The sequence below is a fragment of the Lycorma delicatula genome, chromosome 5 (assembly GCF_047948215.1).
Source record: "Lycorma delicatula isolate Av1 chromosome 5, ASM4794821v1, whole genome shotgun sequence".
Lineage (NCBI taxonomy): Eukaryota > Metazoa > Arthropoda > Insecta > Hemiptera > Fulgoridae > Lycorma > Lycorma delicatula.
The window spans coordinates 7,368,892-7,387,238 of record NC_134459.1 but is presented as its reverse complement, the minus strand read 5'-3'; the positions used below and the strand labels follow the sequence as shown (position 1 = coordinate 7,387,238).

At 33.1% G+C, this 18,347-nt stretch overlaps 1 protein-coding gene across 2 annotated transcripts in view; it reads left to right on the top strand.

Annotated features, from left to right (window-relative positions):
* The window catches only part of Kdm3 (Lysine demethylase 3), a 1,124,787-nt gene that overhangs the window by 450,385 nt on the left and 656,055 nt on the right, over nt 1–18,347 (top strand). The gene's annotated exons all lie outside the window — the stretch shown is intronic.

Here is an 18,347-nt window from a genome sequence, read left to right as displayed (position 1 = left end):
ATCAAAAAAGTCGTATTTTTTTATTTAATGAAATAACTTTAAATGATTTTCAAGCGATTAAGTCTTCTTATTAGGTTAATTTTGAAAATTAAAAACTCCATCCTAAGTATTTTTTGAGAATTTATTGTTTGAAATGCATTAGTTTTCTGTTAATTGAATAATTTTGTAAGATTAGAAAAGTAATTATCTCAGTTATTTCCTTTATTAGTATATTTGTTATTATTATTATTATTATCTTCAAATCGTTATTAATTTTTTTTTTTAATTTTGCCTTCATTTTTCACAATCGTACATTTAATTATTTCAGTGATAAGAAAATTTTTGTTTTTTTTTATTTTAAAAAATCTTCTGAGTTATTAATTTATTACAATCTACCCACGCTGAAAATGGTAAAATATAAATCGACTCCGTTATTGGGTTTTTAATGAAAAGAATAATAATAGTAATAAATAAATAACTCGGATGGTGAGAGGAATTCGATTTTGTTTATAAAACCGTTTTATATATCATGAGAAAAAATCATAACTGAAAATTATTACCGGTATTCAGATAAATTTAATTTTATTCCTTGCTTCTTGAATGGATGTAAAATATCTTAAAGCTCTTTACTTTTAGTTTTTTTTTGTTATTTTATACATAATTGAAATTTATGTAAGACTCATTCATGTATATGAATTCAGTAACTCTGGTATCGGAATTGTTTTTATTTATTTTATATTACCTTTGCTAAGTATTCTCGCTACCATTTTTAATATTAAGATTACCTTCATTTTTACTGGTTTATACATCTCATATTTATTGTACTGTTAGAGTAACTAATTCGCTGTAATAGGTAGCAAACTCGTTAAATATTTTCTTAATTTTTTTTTTTTGTTACGAATTCCAATTATACATTTATATTAGTATTTTTAATAAATACGAATAGCATTTACTTACTTAACAATTCTGTTTTACAAAATGAACTAAGTTTTATAATATCTATAATTACCTCATAAAAATAATAAAAAAGTAAATAAATATTAATAAAAAAACTAGTAACTATTAATTATAAATTATTATGTAATAATTAAATACATAACATTTATTACAAAATAACAAATTTAATTTATAACAAAATAATTTTGTTTTCTTTTCGTTCATTGCGATTTGTATAATTCCAAAAAAACTGCGTATAGGGTGGATGATTGTGTCGTGATGTTCTTGAAGCACTTTTGGAAAAATTCGATCGTTTCGTTTCGCAGTCTGTTGGAGTAGATCGCCCGTTTCTCAATAACAGCCTCACTCCTGTTTTGATCCTGTCCTACCCGATTATGTGTTTTGACTGAATACCGTCTGGGTTCGTTCTAAACGTGTGAGGACCATTAAAATTATTTAATTCTTCGGTATTTATGTTATTCGTCGGAGTTTATTTTCCGTAAGGTTCTTTTCGGGTAATTTGTATCCTGCCGATAAGCGTAAAATAAAACAATCTAAAACCGAGTTACTTATTTGGTATAGCCGTGGCTTTTAGGTAGATTTCATAAGAAAGCTACTTATTGTAATAAGTACCTCGATTCGACTTCCCGAAAATTTCGACATATCTTCGTGTTTCACATCCCCCGGACCCTAAAACCACCATCAGTTCAAAAGTTTATATATTTAAATTTATATATACTAGTACTTATATATTTCACTTTCTTTTGAACACGATAACTGCCGTAATTTTGCTCCAATCAATTTCAAATTGATACATAAAATATAACGACCCAAAATCTTGGTCGAGTTCTTTAACGGAAAAAATCGGACCATGGGGGTGGAAATGGTGGGGGGGGGGGGCTTTTTCGAAAAAAACAGAATATCGCTATAACTTTGTTATAAAGAAAAATATCGAATTCGTTTTAAGTTCTTACTATTCTTTGGATAAGGTCCTAAAATTTATGTAAGTAAAGTTTTTTAATATCACCAACCATCGGCCCAGGGGGTGGAAAAAATGCGATTTCGAAGACAAGAAAATCATACCTCCCTTAATAGGAACAGTATGGAATAGGTTTAAAGTGCCTCTAAACATTAACTAAAACTTTTGTCCGTAACAATTTTTGATATGACCAACCCTTACAACCCTGGCAAGGGATGACCAATATGTTGCTGGAATTAACAAGATGGGGCTTGTCGTATGCTAAACATGTGAAACTTTTTTCACATGCAACCGTTGTCCTGTTGAGTAAATTTGAAGTTTTTCTTAACTTTAAGGTGGAAATCTTTTTTATCCCCTACTTAGCATCGGTGAAATCTACCTCCGCCTTACGGGGTGCCGAAAGGGTTTTATCCGTAGAAATAAAAATATTTCATAATTTAACGATTTAGATGTTTACTTCCACTTTTTTCCGTCGAAATATTATTTTTCGATTAAAGTATCAGTTTCTTTGTTCATTATTGCTTTTGAGGCAATCCCTAACATTCAGCCTAATATTAAGCCGTTGTTTTCATCTCCTTGTTTATTCTCTCTGTTGTAAACAAGAGTTTGTCGCTTTAGTTTGTATTTTATTTACAGAAATTACTTCTTGATGTATGCTGTTATAGCTATTACGGGACAGTATATAGATCGGTAAAAAAAAATCTTTTTTATGTTTTTTTGTAAGGAAAACTTTTTTGTTTAAATTATAACAAAAAAAATAGATTTAATAAACTGTAAGTAATCTGCGAAAAAATGTTTATTCAGATTCTTCCAAGTTCAAAAACGTATTTTTTTTAGAAGATATTCTCTTATTGTCTATTATTTTTCAAATTTGTGGTGTATCGATCGAGAAGTTTGATCGGAAAGCTTTACGGTGTACACGGAAGATAGAGAGATTTAGCTATTATATTTTAGTTGTCTATATGATTCCTCCGACTTTATAATAACGTTTGTCGCTAAACTCTACTTATAATGTTGTTAATTGCGATCGTTAACTATGAAAAGTTACCGCTAATTTATTTTAATATAAATTCGTAAGACTTGTTTTAACCGTGCTAGTGTGGAAGAGATAGCACATTGACCTTTATGCCTGAACATTCTATAAACTTTGCTTTTGTTGAATTTAGCGGCTCCGAGAAACTTCATTTTACGAAAACTTCACTATCGTCGCTGTCTTTAAGCTTTCGTGACAGTTTTTCTCTTTCTCCATCTGTCTCTATCGCCCGGAGTGTTTTTCAGTTTGCTGTTGTTACTTTTTCGTTTGTTTGTTTCTTTCGTTTAGTTTTATTAAAAAAATTAAAATCGTATAATAATATTTACTGTTACTTCTTATTTAACTTAAAAACTCTTTACCGATATAAGTTGTAGAACATAACAGATGTTACGTTGAGTCTCGTTAAATAATTTTAACATAGAAAGTAAATTAATATCTATTCCGTGTAATTATTTATTTAAGTTTTTTTTAAATTTATTTATCTTTTAGAATAACGCTTTTCAACGAATCGATTTTGTGAACCGAATACTGAATGTTGTTTTTAAAAATTGGAGTTTAAGTTTATCTCGCTTAATTGTATTTTTATATGTGACATTTTTTTTTATTTTTGTACTCTTGCATTATCAAATAACTGTAAATCGATTTAAATTACATTCAAAATTAACACACTTACCCTAATAGTTTAAATTTTTTTCACTTTTAACATTATTCTTAATAATGAAAAGTAATAATAAATGGAATGTAATTCCAAAAAATTGTAAACCTGCTACTTATTTTGAATAGAAGTATAGCATTCATCTGAGTATACTACTAAACATTAAGAAAATAATTAACTGGAAATAAACACAAAAAATAGTCGATTATTTTGCGTTGCGTTAATAAATTAGTTTTCCATTCTATTTCCAATAATCGATTATTCATATTGATTATGAACATATTAAGACAATATTTTTAAAAATTAAATGAAGCAGGTTGTATAATATTTACCCGTTTTAATTAATTTAATATTTATATACTTTGTAACTTATTGTGACTACACGCACTCGACATCGTATGCATATTTCTTGGGTTATTAATTATATTTTGATTGTAAGGCATTTTGACGCTGCTTTGTCTTTTGTGTGGTCCATTTAATGAACAATTATTACTACAGAAAAAAAAAAATACGCAATGTTCACCCTTTATTGTTGTAACCAAGGATTAGAGAGTTTATTAGAAAAACCTTTGTTTAATCCCCTATAATACTTCTTTTTAATAGAGTATTTGTCAGGATTGTACGAGGGATATCTCTAAAGTAAAGATCGCTGGGAAATTTCTCTCCTTAAGGTTGGCGAACCTGTGTCGTTCACGGCCACGCTAGCAATGTACACACTTCATTGTTGTCAGTAAGTTTTCGCGTTGTAGTAACCTCGATTACGTTATAAAACGAATAGTAAAATCGATTTTCTGTCGACTGTGAAATACGTGGAGTCGACATTTTGATGGTTTACGTTTTGTAAATCATCAAAACGTTAAGCCGGCTGAAATTCACTGGCAGTTGGTTGCTGTGTACGGTGATATTGTAATGAATGAAAGAAACGTCCGAAAATAGTCTGAAAGGTTTAGAAATAACACAATTAATGTGCACGATGAAGAACATTTGGAAAGGCCCTCGATAATCACCGAGGACTTATTGAAGCACATCGATGATGAAATCAGAAAAGATCGTCGCTCAACGATTTCCGACCCCGCCCTTTTCTTTTTCCTGATGTTTCAATACTTGTTATCGATCGCATTGTTCGTGACCATTTAGGCTTCAGAAAGGTTTGTTCATGTCGGATGCCGCACGTCTTAACGGGACGTCACAAAAAAATCCGAATGGGATTGGTTTTGGAATTTTTGATACAAAAAAAGTCGATGAGTTTTTTAATTCAAGTGTTACCGGTGATGAGACGTGGATTTCGTATTACACGCCAAAGAGAAAACGGCAGTCAGGTGAATGGCGTCATCCTCAATCACCAACAGGACCGACAAAGGTCAAGCCGCAGCCATTTGAACGCAAACTGATGGCCACAGTCTTTTGGGATCGGTTTGGCATACTGCTGATCGATTTCATACCGCCTGAAACGACTATAATTGCAGAAGCTTACTGTGAAGCTCTACTTAAGTTACGGCGAGCCATTCAAAATCGGTGACTTGGGCGGCTGACCGACGGCGTCGTCCTGCTGCACGACAATGCGCGTCCACATGTTGCGGGTCCGACACGTGATTTTCTGAAAATATTTGGATGGGAAATTTACGATCACCTACCATATAGTCCGGACTTAGCTCCTTCTCATTACCATATTTTGGGGGAAATTGAAAGAATTTTTGAGCGGTAAGCAATTCGCGGGTGACGATAAACTTTAAATTGCTGTTAATCAGTAGCTAAATGGATCGGCGGCAGAAGAATACGACGAAGGTATACTGAAGCTGATGTATCGCTACGATAAATGTGTTAATTCATGTGGCTATTATATAGAGAAGTAGTATAAGGTATGTAGTTTAAGATAAATAATCAGAACAAATTTGTTTACAATGAAACGGTCTTTACTTTAGAGATAACCTCTCGTATTTCTTTCTCGTTTCATTGAATTCATTTAGGAATTATGATTTCTCGCCTTGATGTAATATGTAAAAGAATCTTGACCTCAATTTTCTATAAATTTAACTTTGAATTGTAATCATAGCAGTTTTACTTTAATTATTTAGTCTTTTGATATAAAATAAAATGTAATCTGTTAAAAGAAAAAAGTTTATAAAAATAATTTCTTTAACGATCGTTCGGATCGTTAATGGTTGTAAAAGGGTTTACAATTTTACAGATGATAACATTCCGACAGAACTATGAATTCCTAGTTAGGAATTCTACGGTATTTTTTACAAAAAGCTTTTTAATTAAGAATTTTTTCATACTTAATTTGTTTTTATTTTCATAAGTCACCCCGTTTTAGTCGATGAATGGTTTACATTAAACGGAAACTCGGAGATGGTTGGGAAGCCTGGCTTTACCACTTCAGTTCTTCAGCCTAAGGTCGGGCTTTTTGTGTAGAAGCCGACTAGAAAACAGTCCTCGGACAAATCTTAAGGCATATAAACATGAGAGCGAATGATTGCGTTTAAGCGCGCGTAAAAATACAGAAAGAAGAGCATACACATATAGCCCTGTGCTCACATATACACCGCGTTGTATGGTCTAGTCTAGCTATTTTATACCTTCGTTTCAAAAAACGAAAGCCCAGACAAAGGCAATGTTGGGTGCATCCAGTTTTATGTGGTAAGTTTACTCACCGTTCCTTTGTAACGCTGTATCCAAATTTGAAAAAAATACGGGTCTAAGTTTTTTAACTACTTTAGAATGTCTATGAATCCTTAACGAGTTATTGAAAATAATTAAGGATGATGTAACACCTTAAGCAAATTTTGTGAGGGATAGTATTTCACCTGAAGAAAAACTAGTGATCACATCGAGGTAATCTCATTTATATTTATATCTTATAATATTAAAAAATGAAAAGTATTCGACTTATAGAAATTAAATTACAAAATGAAACGTATTCAAATGTAGAAAAACATAAAAATGAAAAGTATACGGCATCATTATTCATTATACGAGGTCTGTTCAGAAAATAACCGAACATTTTTAATTATGTGCCGACTGAGATATTTAGTGACGTGCGGTTGGCAACATTGTGTTCCGCATAACCTCCTCTGTAACCACGTGCTCTTGGATTGTTGATGCCGTGTTTAGTTTACACGCTATTATTATTTGTGTGCAACGTGTTTAAGTGTTAGCAGCGATTTTTGTAATGTGCAATTTTCGGGACCAACGATACGACGTAAAATTTTGCTTGAAACCGAGGAAAAATTCAAAGTAACGTTTCAACTTTTGAAGCAAGCTTACAGAGATGATGCTCCAGGTCGTACGCAATGTGACAAATAGTTTTCACGATTTAAAAGCGGTCGTCAGTCGATTGAAAATGACACTATCAGTAAGACCTTCGACTTCAAATGATGACATTCGCTTTCAGAAAATCAACTATCTGGTGCGTGAAAATTCCCGATTGACTGTCAGAGAATTTGCAGAAGAGGTTAGCATCTCGGTTGGATCATGCGGTGAGAGTTTTACTGAAAAATTGAACACGCATCGAGTTATAGCAAAGTTTGTTCTTCGTTTGATAACTGAACAGCAGAAAGGATTTCGAGTGGACGTTCATCGACAACTTCTTGAACGATGAATTATTCACGCAAAGGATCATAACGGGACCCGAAACCCGGGTTTACGGCTCAAGTTCAATCACAATGGATCGGCAAAAAATCTCCACGTCCCAAGAAAGCACGTCAGTCTCGATCTGATGTCAAAGCGTTTCTGTTTTTTCGATTTTAATGGGGTCGTGCGTTTTGAATTCTTGCCTCAAGGTGAAACAATGAACCGTGCGTACTATCAAGGCGTTTTTTAACGGTTACGTGAAAAAATCTGCAAAAAGAGACACGAATTGTGGCGAGAGTGGAAACACCGCTAGTAAAAGTGTGTGAATAGGGGAAGGGAGTACTTTGAAAGGGACAAGGACCAATCATCTGTAAAATTAATATTAAATAATAAAAAAGTAAAGTTCCAATATTTTCTGAATAGACGTCGTATTAATAAAATATGCGCTTGCAAACTTATAACACAGAAACACAAAACACTTAACACAAAATTCACATTATGTAAAATTCAGTGTAAAAGGTTATTTATAAAGCTCCATCAAATCAGAACTGTTGCCAAGAATTGTAACTGCCTGTTGGGGAAGGGGCTGGTTGTATACTACACGGGACTAAGGAATTTGGGACGATGAGTTGCTGCGCTTGCTCAGGCGTGTCGCCCAGTTCGGCTGCTGTTGTTTTGGTTATTATAGCGTTGTTGTCGGTGTAGCACACTGCCATCCTGGTTCTTCATACGTACGAACCGGATCGTAAAAAATCTTGTCCTTTTTGAATGACTTCAAGCGACTGAATTTTAGTCCGTATTCTACCTCGATCAGGAACTTTTTTTTATTCTGTACACAAACGTAAACAAATGAATTTATTCTCATCCTGGTTGTTTTTCTCAGTTTTTTTTTGTTTGCTTAGCAAAAGACTGTTGCGCTTATCTGCTGGGTTTAGCTTGATTTTTTGTTGCTTGGAGTGCCTTTGCTTAGCCCAGGTGTATTGAAGACTTCATCGTCTACTTCCTCCTTATTTAATAATAGTCTATTTTCAATAAATGAAACTTAAGGTGATCTTTTTATTACTCTGTTCTTGTAATCGAAACACTACATATCCCATATAGCTCGTCTCTTTTGTATTTCTTCAAAAATATCTGGCTGTCAAAATTGTCAACTCCACAACTGAACTTGTTGACATCGCGCGCTCGACTGAACCGTGTGTCCGGTTTACTTCGATAACTAGTAACTCGAGGCGCGTTCCACGGAGAAACTCGAAAAGCACGTTGAACGCGGCGTCGAGTAAAACGCGCGATCGCGTGCGTTCGCTGCTATTTGTTCACTAGTGCTTCACTGTGCGCGTTGGCCTGACGCGCTCTCATGTGTACAGGTCCTTAGGCAGAGCCGGCGCACCTTATCCGCATTACCGAGCACTCAGTAGGCTTAATTTTGAAGAACCCGTATCCTTAACGCGAATCACGTGAGCCTATCAATAAAGACAACACAAATAAAACGTACGCGGATATCGGGAAGTAAACATCTCGGAAAAGCTAAATTGTTTTGGTTTGTATCGAATTTGATATTTCGTCTAAATCGAAGATCTTTAATTCGATAAAATTTCAATTTTTTTTCCGTTTCACGATACTTATATTCCCTTTGCTACGTATAAGAAAACCGTACCTTTTACTTCCATTTAACGTTTATTACATCAGATGTTACACATCTTGCCTGTTATTTTATTATAAAAATAATTTGTAATTATGCGGATAAATAATAAAATATAATAATAACCTAATTTTTTATGAAGTTGAAGGTCTGTTGTATAATACCGCACAGGATTTTATTGCGCATTTCACGGTGCTATATTTTCAATGTACCTTTCATATTATGTTGTATATAATCACAGCAGTCGCTGTTGAAAGTTATCTCGTTTCATCATTACGATTATTTACTTCGTCTTAGTCCCGCCTTCACCGTCCTCCTTTACCATTACTCTTCACCTGCCTCTTCTATATACCTAGTTCACGCCATAATTTCATGTCACGTCTAGACGTGATCTTTTACCGCGTGCATTTACGATCTTCATTTCCGTCGCGTCGTCGCTCGCCTGCTATCTGCTCGTCTACCTTACTACGATCGTACTGCTACACTGTACCCCGCGCCGAGCTTCATCTCGTTTTATAGCATTATATTTCTCATGGTCCTGACTTTAACTTATATCCGACCTATCCTACCTTTAGTTTAAAATTTATTACTCGACATGTCTGAGTTCTCTCGGTGTCTGTAACCCTATGTACCCGTAATACGTGTCGTGTATTTAACTTTTAACTACTACTTCTGCTAATATTGCCGTTCCTTAACTTTTTAACGTTTCTTTATTTTTATTTATTTATTTTTTGATGAGACGATTTACTTAAAAAGTTAATGTTTTGCGGTTGTTTCCCAGTAAATAGTTAATTTTTTAATTTATAAAAGAGACTAACCACCGGCTACGTAACACAGGGAAACCGGGAGTTATAATGGATTTTTATATTAACCGTAGAAAAAAGTTAGAATTTTTATTTCTTCATAAAACACAAGTTTTACAGTTCGCATTCGTGAATGCAATCTAAACATTCCAGTAGAATAACCAAACTACGACGAATAAATCAAATAGAATAATATAAGCAATTGTAATAAAACATTGGCTGTTTTTTTAACCCGGCTGATGCAGAACACCTCAGGATATCGTTATGGATGTTTTCATCTTCGTCATATCTAAAAATATTTATTTTTTTAACACGAAATTATTAGTGTATTTACGCATTGAAATTTACTTTTTTGAAATTGTCGGATAATAATTTTATTATATTTTATTTATTTATTATATTTTAAAAAGTGTTATAGTCATGATACCAAAGAAAGCAAGGGCAGATAAATGTGAAGAATACAGAACAATTAGTTTAACTAGTCGTGCATCAAAAATCTTAACTAGAATTCTATACAGAAGAATTGAGAGGAGAGTGGAAGAAGTGTTAGGAGAAGACCAATTTGGTTTCAGGAAAAGTAAAGGGACAAGGGAAGCAATTTTAGGCCTCAGATTAATAGTAGAAGGAAGATTAAAGAAAAACAAACCGACATACTTGGCGTTTATAGACCTAGAAAAGGCATTCGATAACGTAGTCTGGAATAAAATGTTCAGCATTTTAAAAAAGTTAGGATTCAAATACAGAGACAGCACAACAATTGCTAACATGTACAGGAACCAAACAGCAACAGTAACAATTTAAGAACATAAGAAAGAAGCCGTAATAAGAAAGGGATTCCGACAAGGATGTTCCCTATCTTCGTTACTTTTTAATCTTTACATGGATCTAGCAGTTAATGATGTTAAAGAACAATTTACATTCGGAGTAACAGTACAAGGTGAAAAGATAAAGATGCTACGATTTGCTGATGATATAGTAATTCTAGCCGAGAGTAAAAAGGATTTAGAAGAAACAATGAACGGCATAAATGAAGCGTGAAAATAAACAAGAACAAAACAAAAGTAATGAAATCTAGTAGAAATAACAAAGATGGACCGCTGAATGTGAAAATAGGAGGAGAAAAGATTATGGATGTAGAAAAATTTTGTTATTTGGGAAGTAGAATTACTAAAGATGGACGAAGCAGGAGCGATATAAAATGCCGAATAGCACAGGCGAAACGAGCCTTCAGTAAGAAATATAATTTGTTTACATCAAAAATTAATTTAAATGTCAGGAAAAGATTTTTGAAAGTGTAGTTTGGAGCGTCGCTTTATATGGAAGTGAAACTTGGACGATCGGAGTATCTGAGAAGAAAAGATTAGAAGCTTTTGAAATGCGGTGCTATAGGAGAATGTTAAAAATCAGACGGGTGGATAAAGTGACAAATGAAGAGATATTGCGGCAAATATATGAAGAAAAATATAGTTAAAAGAAGAGACAGACTTATAGGCCACATACTAAGGCATCCTGGAATAGTCGCTTTAATATTGGAAGGACAGGTAGAAGGAAAAAATTGTGTAGGCAGGCCACGTTTGGAATATGTAAAACAAATTGTTAGGGATGTAGGATGTAGAGGGTATACTGAAATGAAACGACTAGCACTAGATAGGGAATCTTGGAGAGCTGCATCAAACCAGTCAAATGACTGAAGACAACAAAAAAAATTATTTATTTATTTCTTCTTCTTTTTATTTTACTGTATTAATCGTTTTTTTTTTTATGTTTTTGTTTGTTGTATTTATATCTGAAGATTTACGATAAAGAAAAACTGTGTTTTTCCTTGTATAGATCGAATAGGATCTGTTTGTGTTGTGTACCGACACGACGAAATAAACTTATTTTCTTATGAAGAAGTTTCATATAATTTTTTTTTTTGAAAAGATTGATCTTATGTAAATTAAGTTTGTACTAACCAACATGTTTTAAGTTCACCTGCAGCCTAATTCTAATTGGGGAATAACTAAAATGGATTTTGTAAACAAATTTTTTAAAAATTGTTAAACTTTAAATTAAAAAATTTCATATCCAAGTTTTTTCTTTAAGTTTTTCTTAAATTCCTTTCTCTGTAATGTTTTTCATTTTTGAAAATCGGTAGGAAGTATACCAATTTCTAAAAAAAAATTAAAGCTTCCCCTTTCAAACCAAAATGGTAGTAAATAGACCAGTTTTTAGATGTTTTTTACCGATAATCATCATTTTTGTTTTATGTTTTCCTGTTTCAAAATTGTGACATCATCTTCTTTATTGAATCCTGTCTTGTTTTTCTTAGTTTCTTCATACTGATCCCCTTCCTTTAGATTTTCATTGTTTTTCTTTATTTTCTATTTTTTTACTCTTTTATCTTACATCTGGAATACCTACCAAAGTATCCATAAGAACGTTTTGCTCTTAAATTATTAAACTAAACCGTTTCTTGTTCGATAATTTTTATTTTATCCATCAATGTCTTCCTCGTACTCATTTCTTTTTTATCTTTAATCAAAAAAAAAAAATTGTAAAAGTGATCAAAGAATTATAACAAGAAAATTTTATTTTCGTTCTTGCGTAAAATCTAGGCGAGATTTTTTTTTGTACGCTTAAACTGATTGTGCAAGTAAGTGAAAAAAATAACTTTTGTCGTACTGATTTGTCAGTAAAATTTCAGAGTACAATCTAATTCGAACATATCAAAACATGGAGCTGACATATCATAAAGATATTCCTTATATTATATTGTTTTTAGTCTTTATCAAAACAGCATTATTGATTATTATGTTTATAAAGTTGTGAATAATAAGATTAATAAGAGGTCAAAATGTCCTGAGTAAACGCATATAACAATTAAATATAAATTAAATTCAATAAAAAATGTTATCTTCGTTTAATTATTTTTTTAAGGGCTTTACTTAAAGACCTTACTTATAAAAATAATAATGTCAGTTATTTCGAAGTGTATGTTTCGAGTGCGGAAAGGTATCAACTGTAGTTTTATTTATAAACTTATTTTACTCTTTGCTCAATTCGATAGAAAATTATACATTTTCTGACACGTTAAAAAAAATACGAAAATATCTCGTCATTTTAATGAAAATCATATTTTTTACGAGCTTTCTTAAAAATGGACGGGTAATTTCTTTTGTTTAGTAATAACCGACAAGATCCTGTATAATTTTGTTTTAAGAGCGTATTTGATACGAATAAATGCGGTAAAAAACAATTTCAAAATAATTAATTTATCGACGTTTTCTTTTTAATTCGATGCGATTAATTCCGTAGTTTTAAATTTAGGCATCATATTTCATTATACGGGGTATAGTATTTGAATTTCTTGCAGTTGTGCCAACGTTTGCGCGGATACCTATACATTTTTTTTTTTTAATGAACTACTTGCGTCACCGGAATAAGTTTATTAGTCGCGTAATATCTTTTACCGATACATTCAAAACTAAATAATAATTTGCCTCGTAACTATAAAAACTTGGTCTTATTTTGTTCTTAACGTTAACTTCTGTTAATTTATGCAATTTTCTTTGCGTTAATGGAATTTGTCTTGAAAAAAAATCTGAGTATTCTGTTTTAATTGCTTAATACGTAATCTTTTTTCATTGTCCTCGCAAAAGTTTGGTGTTTTCTTATCAAATTATTTTCCAGTAATCGACTATTTATCAAGTAAAACTTGTTTAGACAAGAGTTGGTAATCTTTGGTAACTATTAATATAAAAATATATATATATAAATTAATAGTATGGTGTTCAAATTAAAAGGGACCCCATCGCTTAGTTTAGTCTCTAAATAATAGTATATTGACAAACACTTGCATAATAATTTACAGAAGGTGTTGAAATGATGTCCATCCACTTCTGTGCACCTATCGACACGTTTGACCGTGTTCCTAGCTACTTTTTTTTAGCCGTATCCTGTCTATTTCCTGGATGCATCGGTAATGTTTTTATTCAATTCCTTCAGCGTGTTCGGATTGCTTCCATAAATAATTTCTTTTAAATAATCCCAAAGAAAGAAGTCTGGACCAGTCGGATCAGGGGATCTCGATGGTCACAATCCTTTAGAAATGATTCTTCACCGAACAATCCTGTAGCATCTCCATAGTAGAATATCAAGTGGAGCTGTCCTATTGCAACCAGCAGTCACGCTCATCCTTTTACAGTAAGGCTACGAACTGATAATTACACAGCAGCATCCACAGTTTTTTTTTTTTTTTTTTTTTTTAAAAAAAGGGTTCTATTATTTGTCACCCTGAAACCGCACATCATACGCCTATTCTTTGCGGGTGTAGGGAAGATTCAAAAAAATGTGCGGGTTTTCAGTACTCCATGTCCAGTAGTTCTATTAACATACCCACCAAGATGAAACCGCGCTTCATCTGTGGGAATCTCTCGATCTAAAATGCCAATGTTGCCTCTAAATGAAGTTCTTGAACCATCGACAGTAGTGAACCCTTTTAATAGGATAAATATCGGTTAGATCACGGAGAACCTGCATTCGATACGGATAACATTTCAATATTATCCTCGCTGCAGAGTGCGTTGAACCTAGTGAAATGTTCTTTTCCCGGCTTAGTCTCCGAAAAGATTTACGAGAAGATCTTTTAACTGCCGGTTTAAGTCCTGTACGACTTTTTTCCCCTAGGTCGGTCCGGACTGTTGGGTATAACTCCACCCAGAGGAGTGTCTGGTTACTCTAACGAGCCTTTCCACCAACCGGCTGTATATTCGACATGGTAGGTCGGCTCGCCGGTCACTCTTTTGAGGAGTCTTTATTCTGCCCTTTCTTGACGCCGTGTCCGGACATATCTGCCAAAAACACAACGCCGAGTTTTTTCTCTTTTACTGTACCTACCACCCCCTGGAGTCCCCAGAAGATCATAGGCACTGAACACCTGGTCATGCGCCTGCCCTCACCTCTGGGGCTGTCCTCCCGTTCCTATACTAATAGCCCCGGCGCCGCTTCTCTTGATTTTTACTTCTGATTACCTCCGTGGCATATGTGTTGACTCTCCTCCGATGTTCCTCGCTTTGTAACATGTAGTTCACAAGGATATCTGGTGTGCACTGTGCGATACCCGCCCTATTCCTTTGTATGTCCCACTTTCGGCATTTGAAGACTGTATGTTCAACAGAGTCCTCGTCTTCGCAAAATATACATGACGGTGACGCTCGTCTGCCTATTTTATGCAGGTAATCTTGAAAATTACCATGCCCCGTTAATATCTCCACTATGTAGAAGTTTACTTCACCAAACTTCCTGCCGTAACACGCGTCTAGCTCACGTATACTTCGCTTGGTCCGTTGTGCCACCCCCTCTTGCACGCCACCTGTTCATCTATTCGGTCACCGTACGTTCTCTAGCGTCTCTCCTGCTCGAGCCGTGAGCTATATCCAGCCTTTATCCCACTTGAAGGTCGACTGGCGGAACTGAACCGAGAACAGAGAGGGCCTCAAGTCCTGTACGAACTGCATCGTTAAAACTAACCTGGGTCGGGCGCGTTTTTGATCTAACACCGAACCTTTTCCACGTAGTTTTTTAACCGATTTCTAAATAATACTTTTCACTGGTACTTCCTTTTCTAATTTCTCCGTGAAATTTCGTCGACATACGACATGAGATTTAGTCTGTAAATAAGTTTCGATCAAGAATACACGTTCTTCAACAGTTAACCGTATTTTACGAAACAACGACGCACGATTACGCGACCTTATTCCAAAGCCAGTGCTCAACACAAATTGGCAATACTCAAACGTGCAGGCAATAAACAGTCCCCGATCCAGCTGCAGTCGTACCAACATCTTCCACATTATTTTACCCGTCTCACACCAATATATACATTTTAACAAAAATATTATGCATTTAGTATTAACTACTGAGTTAAACACCTAGTAGTTTAGTATAAGTTAAACACCTGTGTGTGTGTGTGTGTGTGTGTGTGTGTGTACACAAACGCATTTTTGATTAAAAAAGAAAATTAGTTGTCACGCAAACGGGAGAAGGTAATGAAAAAAGCTTAGGAAATACATATTTATTACGGCGGCAGTTCTTTTCTTTTAGAGGTTGACACGAACATAAAACCCTGTTGTTAGATTAAAAAGTTGTCAAAAAGATAAATTTTCTATAGTTGTTTTTAATTTTCTTTTTTTATGTTACGAATTGTTGATGATTAAATGAAACTTTTTTTACCGAAACGTTAATCGGGGTTTAAAATAAAACCACCCGTGGTATTTTACCGTTATTTTTTAACGAGTTATTAAGATTCGAAATAATCGGCAAAGATATAATGCGACTATTATAGTAATGTTTAATTACTGCATTATTAAAATTCACTGTCAAAAAATTAATAAATTATACTGTTTAGAATGTTTTTTATTGTAACACTTCCTTGACATTTAACATTGCTGTTCGTTAATTAAAGTTTTTATTCGTGACCTTCAAACGTCATATATTGTATTTATAATAAAATTACTGTGTGCTAATAGATATAATAATAAGTACATCTTTTTGGTGCTAGTCACCACATATATTGGTAATCACATAATTACATCAGGTTTATCTATTAATACGCAGTGTATAATAAGCGAATTGTGTTAATTAATTATTAAAACTTTTTTTCACATTACCGTAGGTTAATAAAAGCGGAAGTTTTATTTTTCGATCTTAGGTCGATTACATAATTATATTGAATTCATCTCATTTTTCGGCGTGACGATCCTTTGATTTAGTTTAACAAACCCGGAAATTAGATTTAATATAAAATTAATTTCTGCTGATAGAAATTTTGAAGGGTTAAGGAACGTATAACCTTGTTATTAAATTATCTTAGAATAACAATTTCAAAAAATAAAAAATCTCTCTCTTTTTATTATAAAGTTTTTCTTGAATAAAAATAACTCTTAAATAATAACGATTAATAAAAAATTCTAAATAATTAACTCGTTTACTTCGGGTACGTAAAAAAAAAAAAAATGTAGGTATATGTTATATATGTATTTAGGATATATGATATCCACATAAACAAAATGTATTACTGTCTTCGACTTAAATACGTAACTGTGTTTTCGAAGTGAAATTTATATCATATACCATCTGAAAACCTTCACGGTTCAAATTGTTTTGTTTTATCTAAATCTTGTTTAGAAGTACGTTTATCGTTAGTTTATTTTTATTTTTTTAATTTTAATTTTGTTGATTGTTCGTTCTGTGATTCTTATTTATTTATAAAATAGTACTTAAAATAGTAGTATTTACTTGTAAAATAGTTTATATAATTTTTTTTTTTTTTTTTTTTGTCTTCAGTCATTTGACTGGTTTGATGCAGCTCTCCAAGATTCCCTATCTAGTGCTAGTCGTTTCATTTCAGTATACCCTCTACATCCTACATCCCCAACAATTTGTTTTACATACTCCAAACGTGGCCTGCCTACACAATTTTTCCCTTCTACCTGTCCTTCCAATATTAAAGCGACTATTCCAGGATGCCTTAGTATGTGGCCTATAATTCTGTCTCTTCTTTTAACTATATTTTTCCAAATGCTTCTTTCTTCATCTATTTTCCGCAATACCTCTTCATTTGTCACTTTATGCACCCATCTGATTTTTAACATTCTCCTATAGCACCACATTTCAAAAGCTTCTAATCTTATATAAAAATTAGTTTACTAATAAAAATATAAAAAGATAAACTATTAAAAATAATTCTAATCGGATGTTACAATTAGACATTTTTCCTTAGAAATTCAGTGGAACGGTTTGTGTGCCGCCACTTAATCCCTTTCAAGAAAAAAGATGTATCTTAAGGAGGCCCGAGCCTTATCTCAAGCGATTACTTTTCGTTATAACTTTTTGTAACTTTTCAACGCCCGTTTTACCGTGTTTTCTAGATTTTGGCGAGTGGAATTCGACAGAATTTTTAAGCGGATGTGCTTTGTGACGCCGCTCTGCTTGAGGAAATGCGATATTGAAATCCGTTATGAATAAAAAATCCGATGCTCGATTGCGATTCGCGTTCGGATGAAAAACAAATGTACTGTTACTACGCTACGGCGATCCACTATATCGCAACTTTTTTTGTTAGGAATACACTCCAGCTTGATCTGGTCGACGGAAAATCGTCGATAAGTAATGTGCTGTTTCTGTTCCGGACATATACGTCATGATTTCCCGATCCGCGGGCAGTAAGCGCATCATCCACTGCTCGGAGGAGTTTTGAAGCACCCTTGACGGATTTGTTTACCCGGTTTCCCGATCTCCGCGGGTAGATTGTCAGTTTCTCGCAAGCCACGGCATTCCCTAATTCTCGATATCTATCCCTGGTGTTTCCTGTGATTTACGTACGTATTAAGACGTAAGTAAATTCATTTAATACGTATTAATATTAATACGTATTAAAAAATATGTAGGACAGATTATTTTTCTGACCGGCACTAATTTTTCTTATTATAAAATCCACATCCGTTTACCTATCAACTTTTTGTAAATTAAATGTAACAATATTTCAACAGTATTTTGAAATTATTTTTAATTCCTTAAAAAATTATCCCGGAAAAAATATTTTTAACTATCACTGGAACGATAAAATTTATATCATTCATCCTTATTTCATTACTTTAAATTTAATTAATAATAATTGAATTTAATTTAAATGAAACATTTTTTTATATTTTAAATCATTAAATCTTTTTCTATTAATTTAGAATAAATCTGTTTTTGAGAATAAAAAT